A 9,908-nucleotide genomic window follows, 5' to 3' on the forward strand; every position below is an offset into this window, starting at 1 on the left:
CACAATTTGGGGGACTGTATTAAAGGTTCTCAGCATAAGGAAGGCTAAGAGCCACTGGATCAAAGCATCTCTGAGTTGCCTCATGCCATGCTTCTATAGCACATGCTGCCTTAGTCCCTCCCAACTCTGCTCACCAGTGCTAGTCCGGCCAGGAAGACAGCATTATCACTCATCTTTGCGATTTTGCCCTTCTCTGCTTTAGACATCAGACATTTTAAGATCTAGGAGGGCAGTATTACCTGGAATACAACAGCTCTATCTAGATACTCAACATGAATTACCTCAAGGCAACATAGTATTGGGTTCTGGGTGTGGAGGGATTATTTTCTTATCTGATCCTTTTACTTCGTTATGAAGATATTACATAGATCCAACCCCAGTGGCACGGGCCTGGTTCCCAGCTACTGGAGCAGCTGAGACAGGAGGGCTGCAACCTCAAAGCCAGGCTGGCCTACAGAGTGAGTTCAAATGAGACCCAAGCTCAGCATCAACAGTAAAGAGAGGACTAAAGGTGCAGCTCAGTGGAAGAGCATTGGCTTAGTATGTCTAAGGCCCTGGGTTCAATCAGTTCTCATGGAAAAAAATTTAAGTCTCTCAAAGAAAGAAGTCTACAGCAAGATGCTAAAAAATCAAAAGGGTTTTCTGAACCTACAAAATTTCTCTTTTTAAAAATATCATATCTTGTTTCTTTGGTGACTAATCTTTTACAGGCATGAATTGTAATTATGAGAGATACATGACACATCCTGCTCCTTCACTGTCATGTGAACAATGGGGGACATAAGAAAAACAACTAGAACTGGGCAGTGCAAATGCCATGCTGAACAAGAATTGAACTTTTTCAGTCATTGAGCTGTTCAGAAATTAATTGGAACCCACCACCTACTGTGAAAATTTCTGTGAAATTGTACTTTGTAAACCTTGCATGCATATAGAGATAGAGACTTTTTCATATGTAGGTATTTGGTTTTTCTAAAAAAGTCTAACTCTAACTGTGAAATATTTTAAATCCTGGAACAAACCATATTCCAGATATTTTGGTCAAAAAAAAATGCTCTAACACTACAGGAAATTCTCTATATTCCATCTGTCAAATCAATGTTGTCCTACTACATGTAGGTACAGGTATCTCTCAGTCAGATTGTCAATCAACTTAAACTACTGGTAAATTCTGGAGCAAACAATTGGAAGAGGTTTTATATTTCTCACATCACATAGTTCATTGTCATAAACAACAACAAAAATTACTGTATCTTCCTCAAACATAGAAAACAGGAATAAAGAAGCAACATGTCAGAACAGGCCCAAAGTGTCGGCCTGCACATACCACATACTCTATAAGCTAGCTAGAGAAGATATTTCCAAAAGTACAAGTAGGCACTTTGGTCCTGAGGGCAGCACACAAGTGAGAAGATCACCATCTGTTCTGGAGATCACAGTCTGTTCAGTCAGAGGAATTTCCAGAACACCCTGGGCCCACACATTATTCAAACCTCTGCTTGCCCATTCACTCTGTCAGCAATGGCGACTATGGGTCAGAGATTTCCCTGGAGCAGGAAGGTATTTTAAAGTCTTACCCTTCAAAATAATTCTAACATAGACTTTTACATTCACTACAGTGGTAGCCAGCTCCCTACCTTGTACTTGTCAGCCATTCATACATTCTTAGATAAATTTTAAAAATTTCTCAGTCTATACCAATATAAAAAAAATCATGAAAAAAATCTAAAGGAAGGGGTATAGTGAAGAAATACTAATATCCAATAATACAAAACAGTTAATAACATAAAATACTAAGCTTATAATCAGAGAGATATAAGTAAAATATTTACCTGAAATACCAGCAAAATGTTTTATAAACTGGATCAAATAGTGCTGGTGAGGAGTAGATAAATAGGAACATTCTTGTATCATGAACTAGATTATAAATAATGGAATCATCGTACTGAACAGAAATTTAATGGTAAGTGTAAAAGTGCTAAATGTCTGTATCCTTCAAATTGTCTAACAATTATCCTAAAAGAACCAACCACAAACACATGAAAAGATATAACACATGTAATATTTGTGCTCATTGTTATACATATATAATAGTTAAAAAATCAAAAGCAACTGAGTGGTTGGATAAGTTAATTATGACACAGAAACAATACATTCAGAAGAAAGCAGATATATGATAACTTGCTATTAGTCTAGGAACAAAAGTCAAGTGTTAATATTAGGGGTTGTCAGAAGAAAAAGAAACTCAGAGTTACTAGGCAACTTCAGACTAGTGTCTGAACATCAAATAAAGAAGTCACGAAAACTCAAAAAAAAAAAAAATCTGTCCTATTCTACCAAAAATAGCCGACAGATCAAAGGTAAATAGCAAATAAAAACACAAGCACCTCCCCATGTAATTAGACTTTAAAAGCTTTCAGGATAAATTTGTTTAATCCTACATAAAGTTCTGTCTCCAGGCCACACCCATTTCTTTTTAACACTCCTTTTTTTTTTTTCCTTTACTGTTTGATTTAGCCAGAAGGTTCAAATGTCAACTAGGCAGTTAGATAAAACGGCCTTCCAACCCTGAAAGTCCATAAAGTGCTTCAAAAACAAACCTGTAAACAAAATGTTGTTTACCTTTACATTAAATTATAGCATTGCACATTAAAGAATTGACAAAGAATTAAAGAATTTTACTTTCTTGACTCACTAACTTGACAAGGTTATATGTAGTGAACCACTGGTTTAAACCACTTGCCTTCAAAATATTTCTTCCTCAGTACTAATCTTTTATATTTCAAAATAAAAACTGAGATATTAAAATACCTATAATATGCTCTGTGCAAGTCTAATGCATTTCCTAGAGCTATATAGCCTCCTACACACACCTCAACTACATTACTCTTAACAAAAATTAAAAAACAAAAACAAAAACAAAAAACAAAAAACAAAAACAACTTTTTTTTCATACTTTTAGGAGACTGGACTCATTTTTCCTGAATTCCACAAGGCTTAGATTTTGCATTGAATGTTTTTTAATAATCACATGAAGTACCTTTAGCTATAAAAAACACTGTGAATTTCGACTTTCAAAAGAATTGATAACAAGGTTAACACCAAAGTGTGGTATTGGGAGTGTTTACATGTAGGCAGGTACAAATGTACCCGTGCACACATGTATGAAGGCCACAAGTCAACTCCATGTGCTATTTCTAGGGAGCTACCCAACTTGTTTTCTGCTAGTACAGCACTCTTCCCTAGAAGAGCTTGCTTCTTTAGTGAAATATGGGTTCTACTCTTAAAGAGTTCCAAAGAGAGTTCACTTAGCTACTCATATATTCTGTTTCTCAGTCTACATGATCAATATTATTTCAGTGTTAGGGTCCCACCTCAAAAGGGACGTTAGAAAAGCAATCAGAGGAGATGGCTGAGTAGCACAGAACTACGTGGCATTAAGATAGTCTCATATTCTAAGAATATTGGCTACTCCATTGATAGTCGAACCCCTGGATATCAGGATTCTTCACAGTCCTTAAAATTGACAAGTCCCAAAAAACTAGTGCTATATTTAGGAGTTTTTGTTATGCTAAAAACTGAAACTTGGATATTTTTTAAGTATTGATTTATTAAAAATATCAACAATAAGCCGGGCGGTGGTGGCGCACGCCTTTAATCCCAGCACTCGGGAGGCAGAGGCAGGCGGATTTCTGAGTTCGAGGCCAGCCTGGTCTACAGAGTGAGTTCCAGGACAGCCAAGGCTACAAAGAGAAACCCTGTCTCAAAAAAAAAAAAATCAACAATAAATCTACTATACAATAATATAATAGTTAATGAAATGTTTTCTTTCTCATTTTTGTAAATTTCTTAAATGTTTTCTCCTTTGAAAGACAGCTCTGATCTCCTGGATGCCACTAAAGCCAAACTGTTGCCAGGCTGGTTTGGTGACAACAGTAAGAAGTATCCATTTTTACACAGATAAACACTCAGAAAGAGGCAGAATGTTTTGTAGCCTTTTCAGATAATTGTGACTATTTTTTTGATCTATATCAAAAACTGACAAGTAGCAATTTCTCAAAGGTCAAGGGCGAGATGGAATCTGAAGCCTGAACATCAGTATGCTTTTTGTACTCTCTGACCTAAAGGCCTCTAGTCCTTACCTGGGTCTTTTGATCATATATAACTGTAGCATCATTAATTCATTCATTTGAAAAGTACTGGCTCACTGACTCACACCAACATCCAAGATATTGACATGTTTTTACTATACAGTAGTTTTAAAACAACATTTCCTAATATTTCCACCAATCCTACCAGAAATGCTTTTTAACCCTGTTTGGAACTCAAGTTCCTGAAAGATTGGCTTTTACTAATAAAGGACAGTGTCAAGTAACTTCTTCCTTCTTTCTCTTTCTATTTTTCCCTTTTTTTCTTTTTTTTTTTTTTCATTTGGTTGCATTTCTTTAAATTAGTAGACTCACTGCTCATTTTTTGAAAATACGTCTGCCAAGGGCCAGGTCAAAACTGCCATTATGTGTGTCTTGTTAACTGTGTTGTCGAGTGATGACTATGCTCCACCACGTATGCTCACGCCCACAATCTGACTTCCCTCAAAACGACCACCATACTGGGGATGTAACATGAGTACTCTGTATTACTTCCCATTTCAGAATATTAAATCAATACTGAAGAACTAAGAAAAATCAATCATTTTTACTCATCATATAACTAAACAACTTTGTCTTGTTTTGTTTACGTTTATCATGGGTGATAAGGGTGGAAAACTAAGGAAGTTCTTTATTGTTTCTCCGAGGCACCTAAGATCACTTCTGGCAGAAGACGTGACTTCAGCAGGCTTACATTCAGGGGCCACTTCCATGCAACTGTAGGTATAGTGATTACAGAAAACACAACTAAACCTTAGGAGGAAAGTGGTTTTGACTTCAGAGACAAAGGCCCTTGAGGGTTTGATAACCACTGATGTGTTTTAAAACTCCACTCTGCTGCTAAGGAAACTAACTAGTTTAATATTTTCAAGATAACAAAAAAGAAGGAAGAATTTTAGGACAGCAAATATGATATGGTCAGTACTACTTAAGAGGTAACTTTTCTCTTTCCAAAAGAATAATGCTTTTTCAATAGGAGGAGAGGACCTCGGCCCTGTGAAGATTCTGTGCCCCAGTGTAGGGGAATGCCAGGGCCAATAAGTGGGAGAGGGTGAGGTGGCAGGCATGGGGAGGGGGGAAGCAGCAGGGGTTTGTTTTCGTTGTTTTTGTTTGTTTCTTTGATTTTGGAGGGGAAACTGGGAATGGAGAAATTTACATGTAAATAAAGAAAATATCTAATAAAAAAAAGAATAATGCTTTTGTGTACATATCACAAAATGGTCATTTATAGTTTAGTTAAGTCCAAAATGAATGTTTTTAAAAGCAATAGGATAATTTGCTGACACAATAAAAGGTGTCCAGTCTAAGCTGAGTGCTTGTTAGAGAGGTTATCAAAAGAACTCTTATGCCATATTAGAAGTTGGAAGTCATGGGATAGCTTGGTGGACCTGAATTCAGGTCCTAGAACTCAGGTAAAAGCTACCACAGAGGCTCATCATACCTATACTCCCAGTGCCATGTGTGGGAGAAAGACAAGCAAATCCTGAAGGCTTATGGCCAGCTAGTCTAACTGAATTGGTGATCTTTCTTGGGACAGAAGGAACTGATGTTGCACAACGTAGGCCTCTGCCAGGCTGGGGGACTAAACTGTAAATACGAGCCAGGACTGCCAAAGTGTGACATGTTTTCACAACCACCAACACTGTATTGTTCTCCTGAAGTAACAATTTAAGTTAATGTGGAGAACACAGTGGGCACAAAAACAGTACTCACCAGGGAAAAATTAGATTGCTTAGAAGAAAAGAATATGTCTTCATAAAGGCTTTTTACAAAGGCAGCTTATTATTATGACTCAGGATCAAACCACAGACCATAAGCTTTCAAGAACTGTTTCTAGAATTACATAGCGATTCTAGATTGGTCACTAAAGCTTTTGCACTGACTACAGAAAAATCCCACATGCTTTATAAATAATGGCCACTGGAGCAGAACCAAGCATTGTTAATGGCTTTAAAAAGAACACTAGGGTATATTTTGTAATCTCTTCATTCAGTAACGTACATGATTGTTGTCAGTCCCTCCACCTTTCTTAGCAAATGCACATCTTTGGAATACCCTTTATCATGATGAACTTTCCATTTATTTCATTTTGATTTGGTTTTGATCTGGGATTAAACTCATTACTTTGTGCTTGCTAAGCAAGTACTCTATCTCTGAGCTATATCTTCACCCTCCTTGTTTATTTAGAGTTATCAGCCTTTTCTTATGTCCTCATTGTCTATGTGGTTTTGAGTGTATGTATCACTTAAAAACAAAAGGCGGCAAAGGAGGTTTTATGTGAGTAGGATTGGTAAAACAATAACTAGGGTGCTTCTTAAGATTTTTTTTAACATTAGGCCCGTCCAGACATACCAACTGCATAGTCCTGAATCATGGTTGGCCCAGGGATCTATTTTTATGTAGTTTTCCCAAGTATTTTCTCCCTGATAAAATTTAAGACCTACTTGGCTGAAAAGCACAGGAGTAAAATCATAAAAAAAAAATTAGTAAATTTTGTTTTATTATTTGAAAATTTTTAAAATGTTTTATCTTATTGAAAATCTTTTTTTTTTAAGCTATGAAGTATTTCTTTCAGTGTAAATTGGGATTGGAAACTAGACCTGGGGTTTACTTAGAGATTAAAACCTAGGTATTACTGGGTAGGCTGCTTTCTTCTTTTGAGTATGAGATAAAGATACAGGAATTTGGTTAGCATTTTTGCAAGCCCATGATGGTGTAGCACGGACGGGCATCTTGGAGGATTCAGAATAACAAAGCTCAATCTCAGAGTTCTTGCAATTGAGTTCTGGATTCCTCCTCTTAGGTTAAAACTGTAGCTAAAGGTCTCAGGTCGGTGGAGAGAATCCCTTCCTTTAGTCAGCTTCTCCCTCCTGAAGTATACTCACTGGCAAAAATGGAGAGGCAGAACACTGAAAACAGCAATAATGTAACAAAATTTTGTAAATAAATACCAGATATTAAGAAGCCCAGACATGTTTCATTCAGCTTGCTGTTTTCTAAACAACACATTGGTAAAAGCAAATAAGCTAGGCTGCTCTGTGCACCAACCCAGTTAAGCCAAGATATGTTTAAAGACATCTTAAAAGGGTCAATTTGATCCTCGTTTTAAGAAACTTCTTGTTGCAGCTCTCAGAACCACTCCCTCTTAACCACAAATAATGACTTGGGTAATGGAGCTTGGTAATTGAAAGTATCAGGCAAATAACACCAAGATGAGTTGACGCCGCCTGTTGTGCAAATATGTACTTAGAATGGTTATAAAAATAACAGCTGCATTATCAACTGGACACCAACCAGAACAACTTACATGAGTGCAGAGGGCCAATGTGGTCTGAACTTGCTGTGCAGCACGATGTGGCACTTTATATGTTATAAGTATTTCTAAATTCATGTCAGAAATTTAAAAGAGGAGAGATCATAAAAAAATAAGGATTTGGGAACTTGGGTAGTTAAGAGCCAAATTTCCTGGGTGTATCATAGTTACGCATTGGGTGGTGCATGCTTTCTCTGTTGGGCACCATGCTAAGCCCTGGAGAAGCACAAGTAACCAGAGTAGAGCTGGTGATGTCAAGGTGCTCACAGTTGGTGAAGAAGTTGCCTCAGCAGTGTAGAAACATCCAGGAAAGAAAGCAAAATGGAAACCACATAGCCTTGTGTTCTGTGATAAAGAATGTATATTCTAGAATGAGAATACTGTGGTCCTCCCCCAGCTTTTGTGACAGTTGGAGATGAGAACTTGACTCCTGCTTAGGGCACAGTTTTCACATACATGTCTTCTCTGCCCTTACCCTGAAACTCAGCTAAAATGTGTCCAAGTCACATATTATATAGATGACATGATGGCTGGTATAGCTACCAACTTGTATGTGCCTAAGCGTCTGTGCAGAGGTCAGAAGTCAAGCGTGGATATCTTTCTCTATTGTTTTCTACCTTTTTGTTTCAGTGTCGCTCACTGAACATGAAGCTCAATGGTTAGTCTAGAATAGCTAATCAGTGTAGAACCCACATGCCCCTGCCTCCCAGAGTTGAGATCAGAAGTGTGTGGTAACATGCTCGTTTTCACACAAGTGCTAAGGATCTAAACTCAGGCCCTCACACTTGCTCAGCAATCACTTTACCCATGCAGCCATTTCCTCAGTCCCTTAGCCAGTACTTCTTTTAAAGAGAATGACTTAAGGGTAACAGGACCCCAGAGCGGAGGCTCCCAGTAATGCTGTCAGGGCAGCAATGTGCTGACTAACCACTGCAGACACAACTGAGAGGTCAGCTAAACACTGAGTGAGTTCTCCCCAGCCTAAACAGGTCTTTACCCACTGCCAGAAACACGACAGCAAGCAGCATGGAGATATCTATTTACATTTTCAGAACATCTCAAGGGTCTCACAGTGAAATACAGATGAAATCTGTCCTGGTATCTCATAAGAATTGCCCCACCTCTGAGGTGGAAACAAACACATAGCTTAAAGAAGGCTTGGCAGCAGACTGGTGGCAGAGCTTGCATGCTAAGCCTGAGTTTGCAATTACTAGGCTATATCCATTCCAAGGTGAGAAGAATGTCTCCTGTGCTTCATCTGTAAAATGGGATGGTCACCAACAAGTTTCATCCTTTACTTTTGTGCTTAGTTCAAATGGAAACCAGATGAGCTTGGTTTAAACATACTCAGTGCTAGCACCTACCCAATCTCCCCAGACCCAAACAACTATCAATTTTTTCCTGTCCAAAACTTTTTCTTATTTTACTTTCTCTTGCTGATGCCCTCTCAAAACAAGATTTGATGAAACAGTAGTATATCTGTGTGTGTGTATGTTCACATGTGCCCTACATGTGTGTGTGCATGTGTGTGTTTATACACAATTTAAAATCCCCTCCACACTCTACATCATCCTGTTTCTGATGTTGCTATGCTAAGGCCAAAAATGGGACAAAAACTCCTCTTTTCTTATTTGAAAGGATGAAGATACTCTAAGTTCTCCCACATCCAAGCCCTAAATCTAATGTCACCCCCATCAGCCCTGATTCTGTGGAACTCATGGTAAGAAAGGAAAACAACTAGGACTAGCAAGATGGGTCAGTGAGTAAAGGTTCTTGCCACTAAGCCTAAGGGCCCAATTCTTGGAATCCACAAAGTGGAAAGAGATAACTGACTACCACAAAATATCCTCTTAAGTAAGCACACACACACACACACACACCACATATGGTAAATAAACAAATACGTTTTATAAAGAAAGGAAGACAAATACTACAAAGCAAATTCTATCACCCATGCACAGTTCAGCTGATGTCCAAGTTCCAAATGAATTTCCACAATCATCTGTAAGAAGGGATGGCTATCTCATTGTATACATAAGAAACCTGAGATATCTGTGAGACTAAACATCCATTTCTCAGTAGGTGCCACGGTCAGCACTGAAGCTCAACCAAGTCTCATTTTAGACCTCATGATCTCTTCCTGTCCCATAAATGGAGCTGTTTAGTATCTGAGACCCCAGCCCCTTCAAAGCCTGTTGCTTCTTATGCCAAGAACTCCTATTAAGAGATTCTAAATGTTGCCACCAGTGTCTGCAGACCCCAACCCTGCTTTTCAGCTCCCATAGTTCTTCAAAGACAGACACTCTGTCAAGCACACATGCCAGCCCAGTCAAGCCTTCTCATGGACTTCCATTTCAGAGTAGCCTGTGGGATAAACCTGGAACCTCGTACATGCTAAACACACACTCTACCACTGAGCTATATCTCCATTCCCTGCTCATTCTCAA

The 9,908-nt window shown here is 38.3% G+C and overlaps 1 protein-coding gene across 12 annotated transcripts in view; it reads right to left on the reverse strand.

Moving 5' to 3' along the window:
• Window positions 1-9,908, reverse strand: part of Sox6 (SRY-box transcription factor 6) — a 618,663-nt gene that overhangs the window by 465,444 nt on the left and 143,311 nt on the right. For 2 of the 12 annotated variants that reach the window (XM_031387996.1, XM_031387984.1), the window contains exon 1: window positions 7,456-7,817. The exons of 9 other annotated variants lie outside the window; for them this stretch is intronic. The gene's annotated coding sequence lies outside the window, so the exon portion shown is untranslated. Of the gene's footprint in view, window positions 1-7,455; window positions 7,818-9,908 lie in introns of those variants that run through there. One more of the 12 variants, XM_031387989.1, reaches the window with a different exon arrangement.

Source organism: Mastomys coucha, unplaced genomic scaffold (assembly GCF_008632895.1).
Source record: "Mastomys coucha isolate ucsf_1 unplaced genomic scaffold, UCSF_Mcou_1 pScaffold21, whole genome shotgun sequence".
In the NCBI taxonomy this organism is placed as follows: Eukaryota; Metazoa; Chordata; class Mammalia; order Rodentia; family Muridae; genus Mastomys; species Mastomys coucha.